Genomic DNA, 16,237 nt, shown 5'->3' with positions numbered 1-16,237 from the left:
TACTGGTCCTTCAATAGTAACTACCGTGCAACTATTAGTTTTGTAATGGTACTTTTATTTTCGATAGCAGAAACCAAACACAAACAAGTAAAGAATTGATCTGAATATGGTCCATCATTCTGCTACTTTTAATAGAGAATGTAAGTTTTTAGGTCAGGGGATAGCGTTTGGCAAAATATCTTGCATACGAAGCATTGTGCTGGGCAGTGTGAGGTCGGGGGTTACGATGATGTGAGCAGGATACAGGCAGTTCCGATTGTTGATCTTCACCAGTGAAACGCTAATAAAGTTTCTGCACAGCTGTATGAGAGACGCAGTGGCGATTAACAAACCACCCAGAAGCCGGTATGCGACCGTTGTTGGCATGTCCCCTCTTGCAAAGCACATTACATAGACAGCTTTCGTTTATACACTTCGTGCGCTGTCCGTGACGCTTTGGTTCATAACTACACAGTTCGTCACATTCATATAGCCGTAGCCACAAATACACAGTTCACAGAATTGTTCTTTTACGTGATGCACACCGTAAACAATGTCCCCTCTGTTCTCACAGTTCGAACTTCTGTAACGTCAGGAAATGCTGCACAGTTAATTGGTTTCCACTTTCACTGCTTGATAGACGGCGAGAGACAACAGTTCAGCCACCCTAACATCAATGCCAGCAAAGTTCATACGCATGAAAGCAACGTTCGTGTCGGTCACTACAAAGTTCTGTTAGCGGCACTTCCACAGTCCGGTTTATTTGCTCCGAAAGTTCACTGGCGATTGCATTACGCACCGCAGTAGTAAAGCGAATAGACATTCTCATAATTCGGTGCCACTATCCATAAAATTCCGGGTGGCTTTCATAAAAACATAGTATAATTTTTCCCGGCACACTTCACAGATTCGTCGTCCACCATACCTTCTGCTATTCATCCTCTGTTCGGCTATCGATATTGCTGTTGTTGTCCCCTGCCTAAAGATGTTATGTCATTATCGTAAATTACTTAAATCAATATAAATATTATTGACTGCATTTTTCCCAGTTAATAATAAACAAAAAGAAATTTACAAACTTTTCCACAGTTACAAAGCAAGAAACATATTTATCCATTGGCAAAAGAAATAATCACAATTACATCTTTACATTTAAAAACCACAGTAGTACCTTACATGATCTTAATTACATATGTCGGCAGGAACAAAAGAAAAAATATAAAAAGAGAGAAAATCATGTCAAAAAATTTTATATGAGTAATTAGCAATGCCTTCATAAACTTACACTTATTTTTCTAGGAATTCCGAACAGCTTAAACAATTTGACTTCGTCGAACGCTACTTCAGGTCGGCAAATCCTATGAAAGTGTTTTGATTTTCCCTTACTCTTGCTTCCACTGTCAGCACCAACCATAACGTCAGAACAGCCACCCAGGTGCCTTTAACTTTCGTAAAGCGAATCTGATAGTCATCAAACACATGCCCGATTATCTTCTCCATTCTTCTGCATGTTATTTTTGTCAGCAACTTGGACGCATGAGCTGTTACGCAGATTTTGCTATAATTCTCGCGCTTATCAGCTCTTGCAGTCTCCGGAATTGTGTGAATCACATTTTTCGGAAAGTCACATCGTACATCGCCATACTCATACATTCTACACACTAACTTGAATAGTCGTTCTGTTGCCACATTCCCAAACGATTTTAGAAATTAGGGCGAAATTTTATCTATCCCTATTGTGTTATTCGATTTTAAGACAGCCGTCACTGTGGCCGGCACTTCAGTCCGGAACCGCGCTGCTGCTACGGTCGCTGTTTCTAATCCTGCCTCGGGCATGGATGTGTGTGATGTCTCTAGGTTAGTTGGGTTTAAGAAGTTCTAAGTGCAGGGGACTAATGACCACAGATGTTAAGTCCCATAGTGCTTAGAGCCATTTGAACCATTTTGATCTTAAGTCCTCCTAAACTCTTTTAAATTCTGATTCTAGTACTGGATCCCCCATCTCTTCTATATCGATCTCTGACTCTTCTTCTGTCACATCATCAGGCAAGTCCTCCCTCTATTACAGGCCTTCAATGTACTCTCTCCACCTATCTGCTCTCTCCTCTGCATTTAACAGCGGAATTCCCATTGCACCCTTAATGTTACCTCTCTTGCTTTTAATTTCGCCGAAGGTTGTTTTCACTTTTCTGTGTGCTGATTCAGTCCTTCCGACAATCATATCTTTTTCAATTTCTTCATATTTTGCATGCAGCCACATAGCCTTACGTTCCCTGGATTTTCTTTTTATTTCATTTCTAAGTGATCTGTATTTCTCTATTCCTAAATTTCTCTCAACTTTTTTGACTGAAGTATTTGTAGTGTTACCCGTGGCTTCTTCGCAGTTACATTATTTGTATCTACCTTTTTCTTTCACAGTTCCCTGACTGCTCATTTTAGAGATATCCATTCCAATGAAAATGTACTGCCCACTGAGCTGTTTCGTAATGCAGTACCTGTAGGCCCAGAGAACTTCAAGTGTATCTCTTCATTCCTGAGTTCCGCATCCCCCTGGGCATTGTTTGTTCCTGGTTAGTCCCATAAACTTCAGCCTTCTCTTCATCACTACTCAATTGTGATCTGAGTCTATATCTCCTCTTGGGTACGCCTTGCAATCCACTATTTCATCTTGGAATCTCTGCCTGGCGATTATGTAATGTAACTGAAATCATCCAGTATCTCCCGGCCTTTTCCAAGTATAGTTCCTAGGCCTATCACTCTTGAACAGGGTATTCCCTATTACTAGCTGAAATTTATTGCAGAACTCAGTCTCTTTCGTCTTTCATTTCTAGTAACAAGAACCTCATATACCGTGTCTCTTCATCTTCGGCTTGCGACGTCAACATGTGTACCTAAAGTATCGTTGTCGGTGTTGGTTAGCTGTCAGTTCTGGTAAGAACAATCGTGCCACTGAACAGTTTACGGTAACTCCCCGTCTGCCCCATTTTCCAATTCATAATGAGTCCTACCCCCTTTATAACATTTTCTGCTGCTGTTGATATTAGCCTACATTCATCCGACCATAAATCCTAATCCTATTTTCGTTTCACGTTACTGACACGCCATTATATCTAGACTGAGTCTTGGCATTTCCCTTTTCGGATTTTCTGGCTTCGCATGGGGTGACGTCTTCGATTTGTAATCTAAACTTCCTCGGACACGGGTTAGAAAGCTGCCACCGCTTAAATTTTGATTGGTAATCAACATTGGCGGCCGAAGACTTCAGACATAAGAAGGAACACTCATTCTGCCAACGCCCTTTTGGATCGAACCCACAGAAACTTCGCCATTGTAATCAGTACTTGGAAGATCCGTCGCAAGATATAAAGTTCGATTTTTCGTGCCTAGTTTCAGGTGTTCGTATCTTAACATGATTCCGCCACTAGACTGTTAATGTAAACGAGTATATCCAGAATTGTTTAATCCACACGTGGATCAACTTATAGCGTCCCTGTCGTTATTCCTCCGGGATCGGTATGTTAAGTCTTGCCACGAAGCTTTCCGTACAGATAATCTCATTAAATAATTCCTCAACCGCCCCTAAGATGACTGTTTCAAGTGAGAACATCGATTGTTAAGAGGTTACGAATTATAATATATTAATGTTAATATGTGTGAAATCTTATGGGACTTAACTGCTATGGTCACCAGTCCCTAAGCTTTTCACGCTACTTAACCTAAATTATCGTTAGAACAAACACACACATCCATGCCCGAGGGCGGACTCGAACCTCCACCGGGACCAGCCGCACAGTCCATGACTGCAACGCCTTGGACCGCTCGGCTAATCCCGCGGGGCTATAATTGATTCAAACACTCAGTAAACATTACCACTTTCGATAACATTGAGCATCACAGTCTACATGCCACAATTTGCTACCGATCACTTCCACTCTGAAGCTTAAGAAACGAACGATCGCTTCACGGACACGCTTTACATGTATGAAGGCTGCTAGCCAATAACGTCAACGAATGAGCTAGGCAGGCTCAGCTCACTCCATCCTGGCCAAGAGCCCAGCTCCAACTAACTCGCACCACAACAATAAATATACATCTACATCTACGTCATTACTCTGCTATTCACAGTAAAGTGCCTGGCAGAGGGTTCAATGAACCATGAACCACCTTCAAGCTGTCTCTCTACCGTTCCACTCTCGAACGGCACGTGGGAAAAACGAGCACTTAAATTTTTCTTTGCGAGCCCTGATTTCTCTGTTTGCATGAACACCAACTGGTCTCCAGCGTATTGTCAACAAGGAAAGATTAACTTACACTGGGGGCCACGGCTACAACACGCTCAGTGGAGAACTTCATCGATAACTATTTATCATTAATTTTTAAATGAATACACCGCCATTTGAGAGTATCGTTGCTTATTTAATTACGACCCAAATTTTGGCCTTTTATGCCATTTTCAAATGACTTAGTTTATGTCATTAACATATATTGGAGGTCAACAATTCCAGACGTCATGTACTGCAAATACTTTGCCATGTGAAGACACTGTAGCCTCAAAGACTCAGAGAAGGTGAGCAGGACGGAGCGACAGCACACACCTCCTAGACAACCTTATCATGAGTGGCTGAGGAGTTTGGCAAGGATAAGATGACAAGCAGAAGCATTTCAATCTCCTGGTATCGATCACCTGACATCTCCCTCTGACGTTTTTACCTTTGCGGAAAACTGAAGAGTCACTCACAGGAACAGCTACAGCAGAAAACTAAACACACTATTGCTGCTACCGCCCACAGGGAGAGCTGCCACATATTCTTCACAGTTTGGTAAACCGTGTACAGCACCATACAGGATGGTCCATTGATCGTGACCGGCCCAAATATCTAACGAAATAAGCGTCAAACGAAAAACTACAAAGAACAATACTTGTCTAGCTTGAAGGGGGAAACCCGATGGCGCAATGGTTGGCCCGCTAGATGGCGCTGCCATAGGTCAAACGGATATCCACTGAATTTTTTAAAATAGGAACCACCATTTTTATTACATATTGGTGTAGTACGTAAAGAAATATAAACGTTTTAGTTGGATCACTTTTTTCGCTTTGTGATTAGACTGGGCTGTAATTGTCACAAACATATGGCTCACAATTTTAAACGAACAGTTGGTAATAGGTAGGTTTTTTAAATTAAAATACAGAACGTAGGTGGATCACGATAGCAAGTATTCTTCAACTTTCCCTACAGAAAGAAACCCGGGGACGTCAGATCCGGTGAACGTGCGGGTCATGGTATGGTGCTTTGACGACCAATCCACCTGTCATGAAATACGTTATTCAATATCGCTTCAACCGCAGGCGAGCTACGTGCCGGACATCCATCATGTTCGAAGTACATCGCCATTCTGTCATGCAGTGAAACATCTTGTAGTAACATCGGTAGAACATTACCTAGGAAATCATCATACATTGCACCATTTAGATGGGGGCCAATTATCCTTCCTCCCATAATGCCGCATCATACATTAACCCGCCAAGGTCGCTGTTGTTCCACTTGTCGCAGCCATCGTGGATTTCCCGTTGCCCAATAGTGCATATTATGCGGTTTACGTTACCGCTGTTGGTGAATGACGCTCCGTCGCTAAATAGAACGCGTGCAAAAAAAAAAAAAAAAAAATCCTGTCATCGTCCCGTAATTTCTCTTTTTCCCAGTGGCAGAACTGTACATGACGTTCAGAGTCGTCGACATGCAATTCCTGGTGCCGCGACCGAACCCAGTTCCCTCTGAGCAGCCATAGCGTACGGATCTCCGTGCCGGCAAGTTCACAGGAGCTCAGTCCGTCAGTTCACCTGATGATGGCGACATGCATGATTGCCGAAATATTGTGCCCGTTGGACACTGTAGACCGGCAGAACACCCGTGGATATTTTGATTATCAAATACGCCGGGAGAAACTCGAAGATCACACGTACTTATACGTTTGTGACTATTACAGCGTCATCTACCACATACGAAGAAAGTGGTCCAATTAAAACATTCATATTTCTTTATGTACTACACGAATATGTAATAAAAATGGGGCTTCCTATTTAAGAAAACGCAGCTGATATCCTTTTGACCTATGTCAGCGCCATCTAGCTGGCCACCCATAGCGGCATCTGGTTTCCTCCTTCAAGCTAGACGAGTTTCGTTCTTTGTAGTTTTTTCGTTTGATTCTTATTTCGTGAGATATTTGGCCCGGTCACTATCAATGGACCACCCTGTATATATGTCACGGAGGCAGTTTCCAGCATCTTCTGCGATTGTGATTTACGGGGATGGATACCATGTCAGTTTTATTTCAAAAGATTGCGAGACAGTTTTATTTTGACCACCCTGTACGTCACAATGTGGTTTACTGTTAAAAGTCAGAGAGCGTACTATCCCAGAAGAGTCAGCTGATATATTGCGTTATAGTGGTAGCTAAGGTGAATAATTAATACAGGCAGCTACGAAAGCTAACAAGTTAATGAGTTTATTTGCTGTATGTGCTCTTACTAATTGAAATATGCGTAACTGAAGTGCTTAGGCTCTTCGGTGGTGCTGAGTTATATATAAAGAGTGTAAGGTTTTCTTCTAATAATTTTATGGTGTGCAGCCCGATCCCGCCGACATTCTGCCACGATATTTCAGCCTAGAGATGGCCGCTTGTCTTCAAATGAGTGGGAAACTACTGAAGAACCCACCAGCTCTATTCCTAAAAGGACAACCCTTACTCTTTGTTTTTGTACAAGCTAAGTTTTTGTAACTCTTCCTGTATTCCCTGTAAGTGTGTTTTAATGAACATAACATCTGTGTTTTTCCTCTTTGTTACTGGAGCAATGAGCGTTTGTATACTGTCTATCTCACTATCGAAGCAGCTCGGGCCACATGATAGTCCCTTGTCGGTGGTGCTGGTTTCCCAGACTTGAAATGAGCTCTTTGTCAGACTGCCGCGACGCTTCCTGAAACCGTCGGTCAATCTGTACTATGCGATTTCTTATCGCGGAGATCCCTGTTTCCTCATGCAAGGCGCTGGTCGTTTAGTCTCGCGGTAAGTGCAAGACGAGTCGCAGAGCTGTCCCTTGCACTCCTTGGAGCCGATGTATGTGTGTATCGGCTGGGTTCCCTCACACAGCGGACGTGTATTCTAACACTAGCCAAATACAGCGTTATTCCGCAGTGTGGAGGAAGGATCAATTCTGGGTTCAGTGCATGCTCTTTCCCCAGACTGCCCGGTTTCCAATTGAGCCTATCGAGAGTTACACATTGATACTTAGCCGTGCAACACCAGGTGATCTGGCCCCCTACGATATTCAGCGGCTGAAGGTCTATTACCACTCGCCGTAGCGTTATTACGACGGACTGGTTTTTAGTTCCAATGAAAATGGTTCAAATGGCTCTGAGCACTATGGGACTAAACTGCTGAGGTCATTAGTCCCCTAGAACTTAGAACTAGTTAAACCTAACTAACCTAAGGACATCACAAACATCCATACCCGAGGAAGGATTCGAACCTGCGACCGTAGCGGTCTTGCGGTTCCAGACTGCAGCGCATTTAACCGCACGGCCACTTCGGCCGGCTAGTTCCAATGAACTAAAGGCGTCATTCTGTAGCCCAGGCCTCCAGGATGTCGCATGCTTCCTGTAAGCGGCGCCAAATGACGTCAATCCTTGGGGAACGGGCGTAGAGTGCAGTGTCATCCGCTTACAGTGCAATGGATACCCCGTCGGTGCGTGGTACATTGCATGTATAATGGGAGTACAGCAGGGGGCCGAGAAACGACCCCTGTGGCACTCCCTCTGGTATAGGCATATGTGTTGAGATGCTGTCTCCGGCACGAACGTGAAACGTCCGGCCACACAGATATGACGCTATGAGCCTGACGTGCTGCGTCGGAACCCCCAGTAAAAAAGTTTGCAGTGGAGATCCTCCCGCCACACGCAGGCAAAGGCCCTGGAGACGACAGGAAATACCGCCCCTGAGTACCCTTCACGCTCCTGAGCTCCCATCGCTTCCTCGACGACACGCAGGAGTTGGTGTTGCGTGTTGTGGCCGTGTCGGAAACCGAACTGCTCTGCGGTATTCAGTCTCACGGTGTTCACGTGCTCCATGAGGCGTTTGATGTAGATTCTTTTGAAAACTTTAGGTAGAACATGGAGCAGACTTATCTGCCGATTGTTTTGTGGAAATTCACGTCCTTTGCCTTGTTTGGGAATGTCAGACAACCTCTGCGTGTTTCGACGCGCAGTGGGCAGTTGAAAGTCCGCAAAACTTAGTTGAAAGCACTTGTGATAGGCCGCAATGCATCAGGTGGAAATTGAGCGGGACAGCCTAGTTGCGTGTTCTGACCTCGGTCGTGGAAGTGAGAGACGATGTAATCACCGAGTATCGAAGTCGGCTGTCAGGCGCATATCATCGCTAGACGTATACGCTGAAAGACGCCAGCACATACCGCATGCTCTAGAACCGGCGTAAATACCGTGAATGCACATGAGCTCTTTAGTAGCTCTCTACTGAAGATGGCGGGACGCCTCAGGCCCGAATTCAGGATGTCGACCGGATCCGGCTGCACACCCGAAATTATCAGAAGAAGAAATACGCTGGAAAACTTCAAAAATGGCTCTGAGCACTGTGAGACTTAATTTCTGAGGTCATCGGTCCCTCGAACTTAGAACTACGTAAATCTAACCTAAGGAATCACACATATCCATGCCCGAGGCAGGATTCGAACCTGCGATCGTAGCGGTTGCGCAATTCCAGACTGTATAGACTAGAACCTTTCGGCCACACAAGCCGGCGGAAAATTTCAAAAATGGTTCAAATGGCTCTGAGCACTATGCGACTTAACTTCTGAGGTCATCAGTCGCCTAGAACTTAGAACTAATTAAACCTAACCAACCTAAGGACATCACACACATCGACGCCCGAGGCAGGATTCGAACCTGCGACCTGAGCGGTCGCTCGGCTCCAGACTGTAGGGTCTAGAACCGCACGACCACTCCGGCCGGCGGAAAATTTCAGAAGTCACATCAAATGTCAGGTTCTTTATTGAAACAAATAGTTTTGAATGCCGATACACTTATACAGGGTGGTTCATTGATCGTGACCGGGCCAAATATCTCACTACAAAGAACGAAACTCGTCTAGCTTCAAGGGGGAAACCAGATGACGCTATGGTTGGCCCGCTAGATAACACTGCCATAGTTCAAACGGATATCAACTGCGTTTTTTTTTTTTTTTTTTAAATAGGAACCCCCATTTTTGTCACATATTCGTGTAGTACGTAAGGGAATATTAATGTTTTAGTTGGACCACTTTTTCGCTTTGGGATAGATGGCGCTGTAATAGTCACAAACGTATAAGTACGTGGTATCACGCTACATTCCGACAGTGCGGACGGTAGTTGCTTCGTGATACATTACCCGTGTTAAAATGGACCGTTTACCAATTTCGGAAAAGATCAATATCGTGTTGATGTATGGTTATTGTGATCAAAACGCCCAACAGGCGTGTGCTATGTATGGTGCTCGGTATCCTGGACGACATCATGCAAGTATCCGGGACGTTCGCCGGATAGTTACGTTATTTAAGCAAACAGGAAGTCTTCAGCCACGTGTGAAATGACAACCACGACCTACAACAAATGATGGTGCTCAAGTAGGTGTTTTAGCTGCTGTCGCGGCTAATCCGCACATCAGTGGCAGACAAATTACGCGGGATTCGGGAATCTCAAAAACATCGGTGTTGAGAATGCTACATCAACATCGATTGCACCCGTACCATACTTCTATGCACCAGGAAATGCATGGTGATGACTTTGAACGCTTTGAACGTCGTGTACAGTTCTGTCACTGGGCACAAGAAAATTACGGGACGATGACAGATTTTTTGTTCGCGTTCTATTTAGAGAAGATGCGTCATTCACCAACAGCGGTAACGTAAACCAGCATAATATGCACTATTGGCCAACGGATAATCCATGTTGGCTGCGACAAGTGGAACATCAGAGACCTTGGAGGGTTAATGTATGGTGCGGCGTTATGGGAGGAAGGGTAATCGGCCCCCATTTTAGCGATGGTAATCTAAATGGTGCAGTGTATGCTGATTTCCTACGTAATGTACTACCGATGTCACTACAAGATGTTCCGCTGCATGACAGAATGGCGATGTACTTCCAACATGATGGATGTACGGCACATACCTCGCGTGCGGTTGAAGCGGTATTGAATAGCATATTTCATGACAGGTGGATTGGTCGTCGAAGCAGCATACCATGGCCCACACGTTCACCGGATCTGACGTCCCCGGATTTCTTTCTGTAGGGAAAGTTGAAGGATATTTGCTATCGCGATCCACCCACAACGCCTGACAACATGCCTCAGCGCATTGTCAATGCACGTGCGAACATTACGGAAGGCGAACTACTCACTGTTGAGAGGAATGTCGTTACATGTATTGCCAAATGCACTGAGGTTGACGGACATAATTTTGAGCATTTATTGTATTAATGTGGTATTTACAAGTAATCACGCTGTAACAGCATGCGTTCTCAGAAATGATAAATTCACAAAGGTACATTTATAACATTGGATCAACCGCAATAAAATGTTCAAACGTACCTACGTTCTGTATTTTAATTTAAGAAACCTAGCTGTTACCAACTGTTCGCCTAAAATTGTGAGCCACGTTTCTGACTATTACAGCGTAACCTATCACAAAGCGAAAAAAGTGGTCCAACTAAAACATTCATATTTCTTTACGTACTAGACGAATATGTAATAAAAAATAGGGGTTCCTATTTTTAAAAAGACGCATTTGATATCCGTTTGACCTATGGCAGCGCAATCTAGCGGGCCAACCATATCGCCATCTGGCTTCCCCCTTCAAGCTAGACAACTTTCGCTCTGTGTAGTTTTTTCGTTTGACGCTTATTTCGTGAGATATTTTTTTAATGGTCGCGATCAATGGACCACCCTGTATACGTACCTGAATAATAGTAACGTTTAATACCGTAGTGCTACATCGATGGTATGTCCACTTATCTGTAATTTACTCTGATGTCTAAAGGTGCACGGTATTGAAGGTCCAGTTCTAAACTGCGGCTGCTTAAAAAGACGCGTTGGCCAATCGGAGTCGCAACCAGTTACGTTGGTGAACTCTGCGTCTCCTGGGAGAATGTCGCGCAACCCTCCCCCTCCCGCTGCACCCCCGTCCCACCACACTGCGCCCCTCCTGTCCTCTGCCCTCACCCGCATCGGAGATAGCGAGCGATGGGCGAGTAAACTCGCTCGCTCAGGTCAGATCGCTGGCGCAAGGTTTCCCGTAAAAGTGCCATCTCTGGCACGGCCGCTGGGTGCGGTGGACGACGAAGCCGTCCGATATCGCATATTATTTCCTGCTACGTACACCTCGCGAGCAAATCATGAAACTAAGGTTGAAGAGATTCGGGTTGATGTGGAGAACTGCCCGTGTACCAACTGGAACTGGAACAGGACCGGTACACATAGTGCCCTCTGCAACAAATAAGGTGGCTTGCGGAGTATACACGTAGATGTAAATGTGATGTGAAGAAAAATGCAAGACGGCAAGAGCTGACAAGTGCGAGAATTATCGCGCAATCAGCTTAACAGCTCATGCATCGAAGCTGCTTACAAGAATAATATACAGAAGAATGGAAAAGAAAATTGAAAATGCTCTAGGTGACGATCAGTTTGGCTTTAGGAAAAGTAAAGGGACGAGAGAGGCAATTCTGACGTTACGGCTAATAATGGAAGCAAGGCTAAAGAAAAATCAAGACACTTTCATAGGATTTGTCGACCTGGAAAATGTGTTCGACAATATAAAATGGTGCAAGCTGTTCGATAGTCTGAAAAATGTAGGGGTAAGCTATAGGGAGAGACGGGTCATATACAATATGTACAACAACCAAGAGGGAATAATAAGAGTGGACGATCAAGAACGAAGAGCTCGTATGAAGAAGGGTGTAAGACGAGGCTGTATCCTTTCGCCCCTACTCTTCAATCTGTACATCGAGGAAGCAATGATGGAAATAAAAGAAAGGTTCAGTAGTGGAATTAAAATACAAGGTGAAAGGATATCAATGATACGATTCGCTGATGACCTTGCTATCCTGAGTGAAAGTGAAGATGAATTAAATGATCTGCTGAACGGAATGAACAGTCTAATGAGTACACAGTATAATTTGAGAGTAAATCGAAGAAAGACGAAGGTAATGACAAGTAGTAGAAATGAGAACAGGGAGAAACTTAACATCAGGATTAATGGTCACGAAGTCAATGAAGTTAAGGAATTCTGCTACCTAGGCAGTAAAATAACCAATGACGGACGGAGCAAGGAGGACATCAAAAGCAGACTCGCTATGGCAAAAAAGGCATTTCTGGCAAGAGAAGTCTACTAATATCAAATACCGGCCTTAATTTGAGGAAGAAATTTCTGAGGATGTACGTCTGGAGCACAGCATTGTATGGTAGTGAAACATGGACTGTGGGAAAACCGGAACAGAAGAGAATCGAAGCATTTGAGATGTGGTGCTATAGACGAATGTTGAAAATTAGATGGACTGATAAGGTAAGGAATGAGGAGGTTCTACGCAGAATCGGAGAGGAAAGGAATATGTGGAAAACACTGATAAGGAGAAGGGACAGGATGATAGGATATCTGCTAACACATGAGGGAGTGACTTCCATGGTACTAGAGGGAGCTGTAGAGGGCAAAAACTGTAGAGGAAGACAGAGATTGGAATACGTCAAATAATTGAGGATTTAGGTTGCAAGTGCTACTCTAAGTTGAAGAGGTTAGCACAGGAAAGGAATTCGTGGGGGGCCGCATCAAACCAGTCAGTAGACTGATGACCAAAAAAAAAAAAAGTTACGCTCATCATAAGACTTGAAAACTACTTGAAACGTCCCCTTAGAAAAATTTTTGAATTACTGTGCTGATAAATCTCTTTCATTATTTGATTTTCAAACAGCTGAGTAAGCCTGAAGGTACTCAGATATTTCACTCTTTACCTATTCTGATCAACACTAAGCTGACATACAATATTTCTTTTTAGCGCAACGCAATCTGACTTTCAATAATTCTTACAAAAGAATGGCCCTGACTAACATTTATCTATACGTTTCATAAATCACTTACCTCACAAAAATCTTCGTTACTCAAGCTACTACAATACAACGAGCGCCACTAACTGCCAGCTAAATAAAAGATTCTAACTACTGAAGGCACTAACTACTGATAGGCATAGTTAGCAAATGAAAGATTTTGATAAAGAACAAACAATGTATTTACCTTAATAGTGTTCAAAAGTCATAAAATACATAGCAGTTCATGACATCCATTCTCACAAATGTACTGTTTCTGAAGGACACACGTCCAGATCATCCTCTGTCAAAAATCCGCCATCTCACTTCCCCACATCCACCTCTGCTGGCGGCTCACCTCCAACTGCGCAACGCTATGCGCTGTTCACATCCAGCTGCCCAACACTACAATAGAAGACAACAATGCAAACTAGCCACATACTGCTCACAGCACAGCCAGTGATTTTCATACAGAGCGCTAAGTAACGTTGCCAATAAGAAAACATAAACAGCCTACTTACATAGCCCCCATGCTCCCCACAAAAAATTTTACAAATTGCTTTGGGCAGTGGCCAATAATGAATTGATAAAATTTATCATAATTACAATAACAAAGATATCAAATGCACACACCTATTGAGACAATGTTGGTCAGAAGCTAAAATTTTCTTACAGTCCATAAAGACAGTCCTGATCATTCACCACAGTAAAATTGCTGTGTTTTTCTCAAAGTGTGAGCAGTAAAAGAAAACGCACACGGAAGTAGTGGATTTCCATGCAGTCTTGAAGAAGCAGTGTTGTCCTTCCAATGGAAAGACAATGCTGACTCTCGACATGCAGACAGGTAATGGGCCACAACAGAGCAAACCCACAGGAGAGTCATTCGAAGTTTTGAAGATTACTGGTAGGTAGGTCATCACAGAGCAGACCCACTGTAGTCCTGGTAGACATAATGGTATTAGTGGGCCACCAGAGGTGCAGACCCACTGCAGTCTTCGTAGAAATAATGGTATTGGTGGGCCATCAAAGATGCAGGCGCACTGTAGTCCATGTAGAGACGGCCAGCAACCATCGGTTGCGACTTTGCAGTTGCACAGTCACCATCGAAGAGTCTTGCGGACAATATAGCAAGTCCATAAACCACCACTTGTGCACTCACAAAGTTTTTGGAATTGTCCTTAGGACCAGCAATGCTGTTATCCAGTCCCTTGCTGAATTATTAACACACGTGCAAACACTAACAGTCCCTACTTCTCTCATATTGTCCATATAGTATGACCAACAGAAACGTGTGCAGTGAAATGGAACTTACAAGTTAATAATATGATGAACTGGTGTCAATTACAATTTTATAAGATACAATTACAAAGGTACAAAATACATCATTAAAGAACATAACAATACAGATAACATTTGTGGTAATGCAGGCTTTACAGAAGAATCGAAATAACATATACATCAGTGTTACAGGAATTATGACATAAGTAAATATACAAAAGATAGGAATAACTTTTGAAACATCAACTTCACACGTGAGCATTAAAACAAAACAGAATAAATAATGTCTAAACATCTTTACAAAGAAAATAACATAGTATTTGAAAAATTCTACAACATAACAACATCAGCTAAACACATAAAGACAGGAAAAACACAAATACACAAGGGAACACAAACACATAGTGGTATAACACAAGGAAAGGACAGGGTTTCTTTTACTGCAGTATTTTGCAAACAAAACTTTCTTTACTTCTCGGAGATCTCCCTTCATTCTTCATTATTTCCAAAAAGTCCTATCTATATCTGCTTTCTGTACTTTTTTCTTTTGACTTCTCAATGCATTTCTTCCAATTCATCACAACTCAATCTCTTATATAGTCTACCCCCTCTTAAGTTAACTTAAATCTACTGAGCTCAAATGCTAAACTAAGGGACGAGGCAATGCAGCAGCACAAAACAATTAACACAAACAGCAATGACAAAAAATGCAAATTGGCAAAGCAAGCAGCAGTAAGTCTAAATTAACAGAGAAAATGCAACATTACAACTATTAGGAGCCAATGTGCAGCAACAAGAAAAATAATAGCACTATGCCTGGCAAACAGCAGCAGCAAATGCTATAACTTATACCTAAACATGACAGAGCTCAAGCACAAAAAATAATAGACTAAAGACAACAATGCAGATAAGGGAAATGTCTATTCACATCTTAATATCTATGTCATTAAAGTGGTGCACCACAAGAAGTTATTCTACCAAAAATATTACCAAGTAGTTAAAAGAAAACTATGTATGCAGTAACTGTTATTAATCCCTTCTTACTGTTCTTTCCATTCCAAGTGCTCCTTTTTCGAAGAATGTGGATCATAAAATAATTATTTAATAGATCTGTTGACAAAAGTGTTCACATTAGCAAATGCACTTAATTTTATTTTATAAAACCAATGCTGCAACACAGCTGGAAACCAGATATCAAATGAAATAAGCAACTATGTACAAAGTAAAGCATAAAATAATCATTCAATAGTCGTGTGGCATTTCGTAAGTTAGTAGAAATTCTCTCAACTCTAGTAGAAAGACACTTGTCATAATCAGGTATGCAGATGTAAGAATATTTCCCATCAGGTCATAAGCATTTCAGTAAGTAGTACAAAGTACGTGCTCCACAGTATAATCATATGTTTCCAAGTAATAGCGTGTCATATTTGCGATGCTTTCTACAAAGGAATGTCAATAGCGAGGTTAATAGCCGCTTTCTTCTCCACCTAATGGCTTTTTCTCAAGGCGGCTGGCACGCCAGGCCGCTCACAACGCATTACGTCACGGTCACTTACCTTTCTTACCGAAATATTTACGACAGCAGTGACAGTCTCATATAAAATAAATTCACAGGTCGAAAATTTGCGTTACGAATGTGTAGAAACAAATTCCTATAAATATAACAGCGTCCAAAAATTTTCACCAGCATTGTGATACATTCACGCATTTACACACATTTCATAACTCTTAAAGTACGATTCTTGGTTTCCAACATCCTTTTTCACAAATCAGAGTCCCTCACCAGTACTCATTATTTCTTACCTTATTACACATATACAAATTCGTCGACACGTCAATCTTGCGTCGACACTTCAATATTTCAT

This window comes from Schistocerca piceifrons, chromosome 6, assembly GCF_021461385.2.
Source record: "Schistocerca piceifrons isolate TAMUIC-IGC-003096 chromosome 6, iqSchPice1.1, whole genome shotgun sequence".
NCBI classification, from domain to species: Eukaryota; Metazoa; Arthropoda; class Insecta; order Orthoptera; family Acrididae; genus Schistocerca; species Schistocerca piceifrons.
Note: the sequence above shows the minus strand (reverse complement) of the source record.